At 39.8% G+C, this 10,466-nt stretch overlaps 1 long non-coding RNA gene across 1 annotated transcript in view; it reads right to left on the minus strand.

The window, feature by feature from the left end:
• Nucleotides 1-7,640, minus strand: part of LOC129632589 (uncharacterized) — a 35,009-nt gene extending 27,369 nt beyond the window's left edge. Inside the window, exons 1-2 of the long non-coding RNA XR_008704596.1 lie at nucleotides 7,405-7,640; nucleotides 3,028-3,177 (exon numbers count right to left, since the gene is read on the minus strand). This is a non-coding gene — a long non-coding RNA (uncharacterized LOC129632589). The remainder of the gene's footprint in view (nucleotides 1-3,027; nucleotides 3,178-7,404) is intronic.
• Nucleotides 7,641-10,466: the final 2,826 nt, after the last annotated feature.

Below are 10,466 nucleotides of genomic sequence, written 5' to 3' on the forward strand. Positions count from 1 at the left end.
CAGAATACTGGAGTGGGTAGCCTTTCCTTCTCCAGGGGAGCTTCCCAACCCAGGGATTGAACCCAGGTGTCCCACATTGCAGGCAGATTCTTTACCAGCTAAGCCACAAGGGAAGCCCATGTGATATATTGTACAATAATAAAATGGATGAACTGCTGCTATATTCAGCAACTTGGATGAATATCCCACATATAACACTGAGCGAAAGATGCCAGCCACAAAAGAGTACATACTGAATGATTTCACTTAAATGAAGGTCAAAACCCCAGAAAAATTCATCTGGGTTATTAGAAGACAAGATAGTGTTTACCTCTCAGGAGGAGGTCAGAGGTAGTACTGGAGGAGGTATGAGGGGAAATTTCTGGGATCCCATTAATGTTCTGTTCCTTGATTGGGTGATGGTATATTCACTTTAGAAAATTCATTAAAATTAAGATTCATTAAAATTCATTTACCAATCATGCATTCTCCTGTATGTTATGCATTAAACTTTTTCTCAAAGGACCTCTCTAGCAGTCCACTGGTTAAGACTTTACCCCTAAATGCAGAGGTGGGAGCTACGATCCCACATGCCTCACTGGCCAAAAAACCAAAACAGAAAACAGAAACAATATTGGAACAAATTCAATAGTGACTTTACAACAAACAACCCATATGTATACTTATGGCTGATTCATGTTGATATACGGCAGAAATCAATATAATATTGTAAAGCAATTATCCTCCAATTAAAAATTTTAAAGTCAAGAAAAAGTGTTAAATTTTCAATTCTTTTTATTTCACTATGTTTTCATCATGAAACATTTTTTGATATGTTGGCCATGAGTTTTTATTTTTATGAGAAGACTAAAGAATTTACTAAGTTTATTTATAAGTAACTAAATATGAAAAGTACACTATAGTTTCTTATATCAAATCTAGCTCCTCCAACTCAAAGATCTGTGATAACCTTCACAAGTGTAAATAAGAGGAAGTTCTAAGACTCTGAACTCCCAATATAGGGGGCTCAGGTTCGATCCTTGGTCAGGGAACTAGATCCACATGCCATAACTAAGAGTTCGATGCAGCAATGAAGACCGGAGATCCTGAGTGAAGCAACTAAGACCTGGTGCAGCCAAATAAATTACTGATTTGTTTTTGTAACAAATCACACTGCCACCAGCAATATGTGAGAGGATCCTTTTCTTAGCATTCCAAGCAGTGTTGACTTCATAAGTCATCTTCTGTTTTGCCAATTAATGGCTAGAAAATGATGTCTTATTTTTGCTTTAACTGCCATTTCCCTGGATAATAAAGGCAGAGCATCTTTTCATATGTTTTATTGGCCTCTTGGATTTTTTTCATTCTATAATTTGTCTATTTATATTTTTTGCCCAATCTTCTTGGTTATTATTCTTTTATTCGTACAACTGTCTTTCATCTGCCTTGCATGCTACAATCCTGCCCATTGCTTTGTTTACAGTCATCATCTGCCTAGGATTTTTATTGATATTTTATTATGTGGACTTGAGAGTCCTTATTGAAAAGGTACCTGTCCATCACAAAACTGTACACAAACTTTCTTCAGTTTTCTTCCAAGATCTTTACTGATTTTTTTATCTGTAAGTATTTTGTTCATTGGAATTTGTCTCCTGAATGGCATGATATCAGCTTCCCAGGTGGCACTAGTGGTAAAGAACCCGCCTGCAAATGCAAGAGATGTAAGAGATACTGGTTTGATCCCTGGGTTAGGAAGATCCCCTGGAGGAGGGCATAGCAACCCACTCCAGTATTCTTGCCTGGAGAATCTCATGGACAGAGAAGCCTGGTGGGCTACAGTCCGTAGGGTCCCAAAGAGCAGGACACAACTGAAGCGACTCAGCACACACGCGCACATGGCATGATGCAGGAATCATGCTTTATTTTTTTCCAGTTACACCAGCACCATCTTTATTTTTTTAATTTTATTTTTTATTGAAGTATAGTTGATTTACAATGTAGTGCCAATCTCTGCTGTACAGAAAAGTGACTCAGTTATACATATGTAGACATTCTTCTATAAAAAATATTCTTTTCCATTATGGTTTATCACAGGACATCGACTATAGTTCTCTTGTTGTGTATCCATCCTATACACAATAGTTTGCATCTGCTAATGCCACACTCCTGGTGCTTCCTTCCCCTACTCCCTTCCCCATAGTTCTCTATGTCTGTGAGTCTGCCTTTTTTTTTAAGTTTTTTTATTTTGTATTGGGATTTAGCTGACTAACATACAATGCTGTGATAGTTTCAGGTGAACAGTGGAGGCACTCGGCCGTACATACACATGTGTCCATTCTCCCCAAAATCTCTCTGCCATCCAGGCTGCAACTAACATTGAGCAGAGTTCCATGAGATATACAGTAGGTCCTTGTTGCTTATCTATTTTAAATATAGCAGTGGCAACACCATTTTTAAAAATAAGCCATTCTCCTACCAAATTCAAATACCACCTGTACATGTGATAAAATCATATTTTTTCCAGGCTCTATTTCTAATGTTCCTGATATATCTTCCTAGTCATATGGCAGTCCTATACTATTTTTATCTCAATGGCTTTATGGTGAGTTCAAACATCTGATAAGATTAACCTCTTCTCAATTTTCCTTATGTTCATAATCTTCTTGCTTTTTATGAGACATTATTCTTCCATGCAAGCTATATGAGTATTTTACTCAAAAAGTCCTTTGGGGGAAAAAAAGTCCTTTGGGGATTTTAACTGGCACCACGTTAAACTTATAAGTTCTAGTAGAAATTATATCATTAAAAATTGTGAAGCTCCTTATTCAAAAGCATGGCTTTCTGTTTGTGCAGATTTTGTTTCAAGTTCTCAGAAACGACTTTATATGGGACTTCCCTGGTGGTCCAGTTGTTAAGAATCTGCCTTGCAATGCAGGGGACTTGGGTTCAATCCCTGGTTGTAAAACTAAGATCCTGCATGCCATGGAGCAACTCAGACTGTGTGTGACAATGAAAGATTCTGCCTAATGCAAGGAAGATCCCACGTACCGCAGCTAAGATTCAATTGTTGTTGTTCAGTCGCTCAGGTGTGTCTGACTCTTTGCGACCCCATGGATTGTAGCCTGCCAGGCTCCTCTGTCCATGGGATTTCCCAGCCAAGAATACGGAAGTGGGTTGCCATTGCCTTCTCCCTAAGACCTGATGCAACCAAATAAATAAGTAGATCAGTTACCATCTATCAGCATAAAATATTAACTTTATTCCCTATGTGTCCATTACATCCCCATGACTTATTTATTTTATAGCTAGAAGTTCATACCTCTTAATCCCTTTCACCTATTGCACCCATCCCCCTATCAACGCCCCCCTCCGGCAATGCCTAGTTTGCTCTCTATATCTTTGAGTCTGTTTGTGTTTTGTTTGTTCATTTGTTTTTGGTTATTAGATTTCACATATAAGTGGAATCATGTAGTATTTGTTTTTCTCTGGCTGATTTACCATAGTTCAGTTCAGTCACTCAGTCGTGTCTGACTCTTTTGACCCCATGCACTGCAGCACTCCAGGCTTCTCTGTCCACCACCATCTCCCGAAGCTTGCTCATATCCATCGAGTTGGTGATGATATCCAACCATCTCATCCTCTGTTCCCTTCTCCTCCTGCCTTCAGTCTTTCCCAGCATCAGGGTCTTTTCCAATGAGTCAGTTCTTTGCATCAGGTGGCCAGAGTATTGGAGTTTCAGCTTCAGCATCAGTTCTTCCAATGAATATTTAGGACTTATTTCCTTTAGGATGGACTGGTTGGATCTCCTTGCAGTCCAAGGGACTCTCAAGAGTCTTCTCCACCGCCACAGTTCAAAAGCATCAATTCTTCAGTGCTCAGCCTTCTTTATGGTCCAACTCTCACATCCATACATGACTACTGGAAAAACCATAGCCTTGACTAGACGGACCTTTGTCAGCAAAGTAATGTCTCTGCTTTTTAATATGCTGTCTAGGTTGGTCATAGCTTTTCTTCCAAGGAGCAAGCGTCTTTTCATTTCATGGTTGCAGTCACCATCTGCAGTGATTTTGGAGCCCAAATAAAGTCTGTCACTGTTTCCATTGTTTCCCCATCTATTTGTCATGAAGTGATGGGACCAGATGCCATGATCTTAGTTTTCTGAATGTTGAGTTTTAAGCCAACTTTTTCACTCTCCTCTTTCACTTTCATCAAGAGGCTCTTTAGTTCCTCTTTGCTTTCTGCCATAAGGGTGGTGTCATCTGCATATCTGAGGTTGTTGATATTTCTCCCAGCAATCTTAATTCCAGCTTGTGCTTCATCCAGTCTGGCATTTCACATGATATACTCTGCATATAAGTTAAGTAACCAAGGTGATGATATACAGCCTTGATTTACCATAAGAAAGAATGAAATCTTGTCATTTTTAGCAATATGGGCCAACCTGGAGGGTATCATGCTAAACAAAATAAATCAGACAGAGAAAAACAAATATGACCAATTTATTTTTGACAAAGGTGCTAAGACAATTCAATTGGGAAAAAGCAATCTTTTCAATAAATGGTGCTAGGACAACTAGATATTCATATGCAAAAGAAGGAGATGAACCCCTACCTCACATCATATAAATATTAACTCAAAATGCATCATACACCTAAACATAAGAGCCAAACTATTAAACTGTTAAAGAACACACAGGCACAATCTTTATGAGCCTGAATTAAGCAAAGCTTCCTTGATGTGACAACCGAATCATAAGCAACCAAAAGGAAAATATTAATTGGACATAGATTTAAAACTTTTGTATTTCAAAGGGCACAGTCAAGAAAGTAAAAACACAACTCACAGAATGGGAGAAAATATATGCAAATCATGTACATAATTAGGATCTAGTATTCAAAATGGGCTTCCCTGGTGGCTTGGGGTAAAGAATTTGCCTGCCACTGCAGGAGATGTGGGTTTAATCCTTGATCCAGGAAGATCTCCTGGAGAAGAAAATGGCAACCCACTCTAGTACCCTTTCCTGGGAAATCCCTTGGACAGAGAAGCCTAGCAGGCTACAGTCCATGGGGTTGCAAAACAGTCAGATATGACTTAGCAACTATACAACAACAAACCACAACATTCAAAATATATAAAGAATCCTCAGAGATCAACAACAAAAATATAACCCAATTTAAAAGCCAGCAAAAGATTTGATTGGACATTTTTTCAATGTAGAAATGGACAGTAAACATATGTGAAAGTGCCCAACATCATTTGCCATCTGGAAATGCAAAGGAAAACCGCAGTGAGCTACCACTTCTTACCCTGTAGGATGGCTATAATAAAATAAATAAATAAGGGCTTCCCTGGTGTTCAGTGGCTAAGAATCTGCCTGCCAATTCAGGGGACATGAGTTCGATCCCTGGTCAAGGAAGATTCCACCTTGGGACAACTAAGCCCATGCACCACAACTATTGAAACCCAAAGGCTCTAGAGCCTGTGCTACACAACAAGAGAAGCCACCGCAATAAGAAGCCCGCCCAGCAATGAAGACCCAGTTCAGTTCAGTCGCTCAGTCGTGTCCAACTCCTTGAAACACCATGGACTGCAGCATGCCAGACTTTCCTGTCCTTCACTAACTCCTGGAGCTTTCCCAAACTCATGTCCATTGAGTGGGTGATGTCATCCAAGCATCTCATCCTCTATCATCCCCTTCTCCTGCCTTCAATCTTGCCCAGCATCAAGGTTTTTTCCAGTGAGTCAGTTCTTTACTTAGGTGGCCAAAGTACTGGAGCTTCAGCCTCAGCATCAGTCCTTCCAATGAATATTCAGGACCGATGTCCTTTAGGATTGACTGGTTTGATCTCCTCGCTGTCCAAGGGACTCTAAAAAGTCTTCTCCAACACCACAGTTCAAAAGCATCAATTCTTTGGCACTCAGTTTTCTATATGGTCCAACTCTCACATCCGATTACTGGAAAAAACATAGATAACTTTGACTAGATGGACCTTTGTTGGCAAAGTAATATCTCTTTTAATACACTGTCTAGGTTGGTCATAGCTTTTCTTCCAAGGAGCAAGTGTCTTTTAATTTCATGGTAGCAGTTACCATCTGCAGTGATTTTGGAGCCCAAGAAAATAAAGTCTGTCCCTGTTTCCACTGTACATTGTCTTCCAATGAAGACCCAGTGCAGCCAAAAATAAATGAATAAATAAAAATTTTAAAATAAATAAAATAACAAGTATTAGAAAGAATGTAGAGAAATTAGAAACATCATACATTGCTGCTAAGAATGTAAAATGGTATATCTACTTTGGAAAGTTTGGCAGCTACTCAAAAAGTTAAACAGAGAGTTACTGTGCGACCCATCAATTCAACTGCTAGGTACATGTATTCACACAAAAATTTCTACACAAATGTTCATGTTAGCATTTATATTGTTCACAATAGCCAAAAGGCAGGAGCAAGTTAAATGTCCATCAACTGATAACAGAGGAGCAAAATGTACTATATCCATGCAGTGGAATATTATACAGCCACAAAAAAGGAGTGAAGTACTGATACATGCTACCACGTGGATGAGCTTTGAACAAATTACACTAAGTGGAAGAAGCCAGACAAATAATTCCCTTTATATGAAATGTCCAGAACAGGCAAATAAATAGTGACAGGAAGTAATGAGTGATGCCAGAGGCTGGGAGGTGATGAGATCTAGAGTGTCTTTTAGGGATGGTGTAAGTGTTCTGGAATTATATACAGTTGATCCTTGAACAACATGAGTTTGAACTGCATGGGTCCACTTATACATGTATTTTTTTTCCAATAAATACAGACAGTACATGTCTACTACATGTACTGAGGTTGGGAAGGGAAGGGAAGGAAAGGGAAGAGAATACTACATGATCTGAGGTTGTTGGTTAAATCTATGGATGTGGAACTGCAGATAGGGAGAGGTGACTGTGGGACTTGAGCATTCTCAGTTGTTGGTACCTGCAGTGGGTCTTGGAATCAATCCCCCATGGACTCCAAGGGCGATCCTAGTGGGAATGTTTGCCCAGTTCCATGAATGTTCTAAAAACCACCGAAGTAGGACTTCCCTGGTGGTCCAGTAGCTAAGATTCCACACTCCCTATGCAGGGGCCTTGGGTTCAGTCCCTGGTCAGAGAACTAGATCCTGCATGCTGAAACCAAGAGTTTGCATGCCAAAACTAAAGATCTCGGGTGCCCAAACTAAGACCCAGTGCAGCCAAGTAAATAAATTAAAAAAAAATAATGATGATGAGCACTGAATTGCACACTTTCAAACGGTGAATCTTATGGTAAGTGAATTACATGTTAATTTTTAAAGAAAAATATTTATGATGCAGGTATAATGATAAATGACTACTGATGCAGAGTCTTGGGATAGACAACACCATAAGGAGGGCTGCAGTTTCTAATTACCTGGAGGGCACCTTCCCATCACTCAGTTCCAGGTCGCTGTGCCATGAATGCAGGTTGTTGCTGAGTATTGCCAGATCTCCTACACATTTTTCAAAAGTATCCTGAAATCTGAACTTTCATGTGAAAGATCCCACTGTGGAAAACATTGATAACTATTATCAGTTACTCAATTAGGAAAAACATTGCAACATGGGCCAAGTAAGATATATCTGCAGGCTGGATTCTGTCACAGGCTCCTAGTTTGTCATCTATGGGATATGTTGTTCCTGTTGTTTAGGCGCTAAGTCATGTCTGACTCTTTTGTGACCCCATGGACTGTAGCCCACCAGGCTCCTCTGTCCATGGGATTTCCCAGGCAAGAATACTGGAGTGGTTTGCCATTTCCTTCTCCAGGGGATCTTCCCGACCCAGGGATCAAACTCGAGTCTCTTATTCGGTAGGCAGATTCTTTACCACTGAGCCATCTGGGAAGTCCATGGGATATGTATCTCAAGAATTTCTGAATTGTTTTTTTATTTTAAAGTGGATGATAATTACTTTACAATATTGTGATGGTTCTGTATTAATATCAAAAAGAGAAACACAAACAGGAAAGGATAAGTCACCCACAATTCCATCACTTGTTTAACATTTATGTAAACAAGAAATTTACATAAGTTTGCCCTTTCCAACTCCAAGAATTATTGAATAATAACTATTAGGTATTTGATGCTTATTTCTGACTGTTTCTATGAATAATATTTATAGAGGTATATATGGAGAGAGAAAACAATATGCACACATTATTAATTATTATATATGGGTCTTGCTAAGAAAATTTGCCTTCCCTAGTGGCCCAGTCAGTAAAGAGTCTGCCTGCAATTCCGGAGACTCAGGCTCAATCCCTGGGTCAGGAAGATCCCCCGGAGAAGGAAATGGCAACCCACTCCAGTATTCTTGCCTGGAGATTCCATATACAGAAGAGCCTGGTGGGCTACAGTCCATGGGGTCACAAAGAGTTGGACATGACTGAGTGACTAACACTTTCACTTTCAAGAAAATTTAGCTGAATATTGTTCTTTAAAATATTTATTTATTTGGCTACATTGGGTCTTAGTTGCAGCTCATGGGCTTAGTTGCTGTTGTGGGATCTACCACAACCAGGGATTAAACCCAAGTCCCTTGCACTGCAAGACAGATTCTCAACCACTGGGCCACCAGAGAAGATCCTGAATATTGAATTTTGGCTTCTCAATATATTGTGGGTTTTTTTTCCAGATCTGCATGTTCAACTCAACTTTGTTCTTTTTAATAGCTACATAGTATTCTAAAATTTTTTGATGAAAATTACCTAGCCAGTCCTATATTGAGAGGCACTGAAGCTGTTTCCAATCTTTTTGCTATTTAGAAAATAAACTGCACTGAAGATCCTTGAGCCTATGTCTTTATATAATCAAAATATTTTGTGGAATTGATTTATATACATGGAATGGCTAAGTCATAGGGTATATGTGGCTTCTTAAAAATTTTTATTGAAGTATAGTTGATTTACAATGCTGTGTTACTTTCTTCTGTACAGCAAAGTGATTCAGTAGGATTTATGAGTTTTTATTTATTTATTTTTTACCTTTTGGGCCACACCGTGAGGAATGTGGTATTTTATTATAGTTCCCCAACCAGGAGTAGAACCCGAGCCCCCTGCAGTGAAAGCAGGGAGTCTTAACCACTGGTCTATCAGGGAAGTCCCAGGATATATGTGTTTTAAAATTGCATTCTGTGACCATGAGATTTCTCTCTAAAACATGTAGCAATTCACACTCCCACCAACATTGTTTATGAGCTCAGTCATCTTCCACACACACTTGGCAGGACTTGATGTCATCCATCAGTTGAAGGTTTGCTAGTCTGATGTCTGTGTGTGCGTGTTCAATCACTTCAGTCGTGTCCAACTCTCTGGGGCCCCATGGACTGCAGCCCGCCAGGCTCCTCTGTCCACCAGATTCTCCAGGTGGGAATACTGCAATGGGTGGCCATGCCCTCCTCCAGGGGAATCTTCCCAACCTGGGGATCGAACCCGTGCCTCAAACATTCCAGGAAGGTCCTTTACCACTGATTCACCAGGGAACCTCACTCTGATGTCTACCTGTCTTTTATTTGAAATCTCATTTGCATCCCAAGTCCACCAAAATAGAAAGAAGCACTTTCCACAATTAAATGTTTGATCAGAGCAAATATCCTCAGTCTTCTCAACTTAAAGGGGGGAATAAAATACCTTCTTTTCAGGTGTTTCTAAAAAAAAAAAAATAGACTATACATAGAGCAGCCATCACAGAGCAGAAGTTCAGTGAGCAACAGTAGCACCAAGCATTACTAAAAATGGTACCCTGGTGATGGCAGAAGTTTCAGATCTCTGGTTTACTGGAGCAGATAAGAAGTAGAACTCTGTGAGGCCAGGGCATACTTATTGGGATTTGACTCATGGAATTTGAAATCAGACCTTCGGGGTTCAAATCCTGGCCCAGCCACTGACTAGTTCTGTGGCATAGGGCGAGTTACATAACCTCTCTGTGCGTCAGTTTTCTTATCTGTCAAGTGGAGCTGAAGACAGTAATAACTACTACTTCATGAGGGTTAAACTAGGTAATACACAGAAGGTAGGGTGCTTAAAGCAGTGCCTGTAAAGGTAAGCACTATCTAAGCACTACTATTATTATTGTTTCTCTCTCTCCACTCTTTCCTCCCATGCATCGTCCACAACCCTTCAGGAGAGGAAAGAACAAGCTACTTGCTCTCTGTCTTTAGAGTCACTTGAGTGTAAAAAAACAAGGACTTGAAGGACATGCCTGGTGGTCCAGTGGCTAGGACGCCACACTTCCAATGCATTGGGCTCAGACTGAGTTTCTGGTTGGGGAACTAGATCACACATGTCACAACAAAGACTGAAGATCCTGTGTGCTGCAACAAGACCTCTTGAAGCCAAATAAATAAATAAAAATAAATATTTAAAAAGAAATTTAAAAAAACCCAAGGACTTGAAAGCAGGATATATAGATTCTAGTCTTGGCTCCAGAGAAATTACCTCA

Source organism: Bubalus kerabau, chromosome 17 (genome assembly GCF_029407905.1).
Source record: "Bubalus kerabau isolate K-KA32 ecotype Philippines breed swamp buffalo chromosome 17, PCC_UOA_SB_1v2, whole genome shotgun sequence".
In the NCBI taxonomy this organism is placed as follows: domain Eukaryota; kingdom Metazoa; phylum Chordata; class Mammalia; order Artiodactyla; family Bovidae; genus Bubalus; species Bubalus kerabau.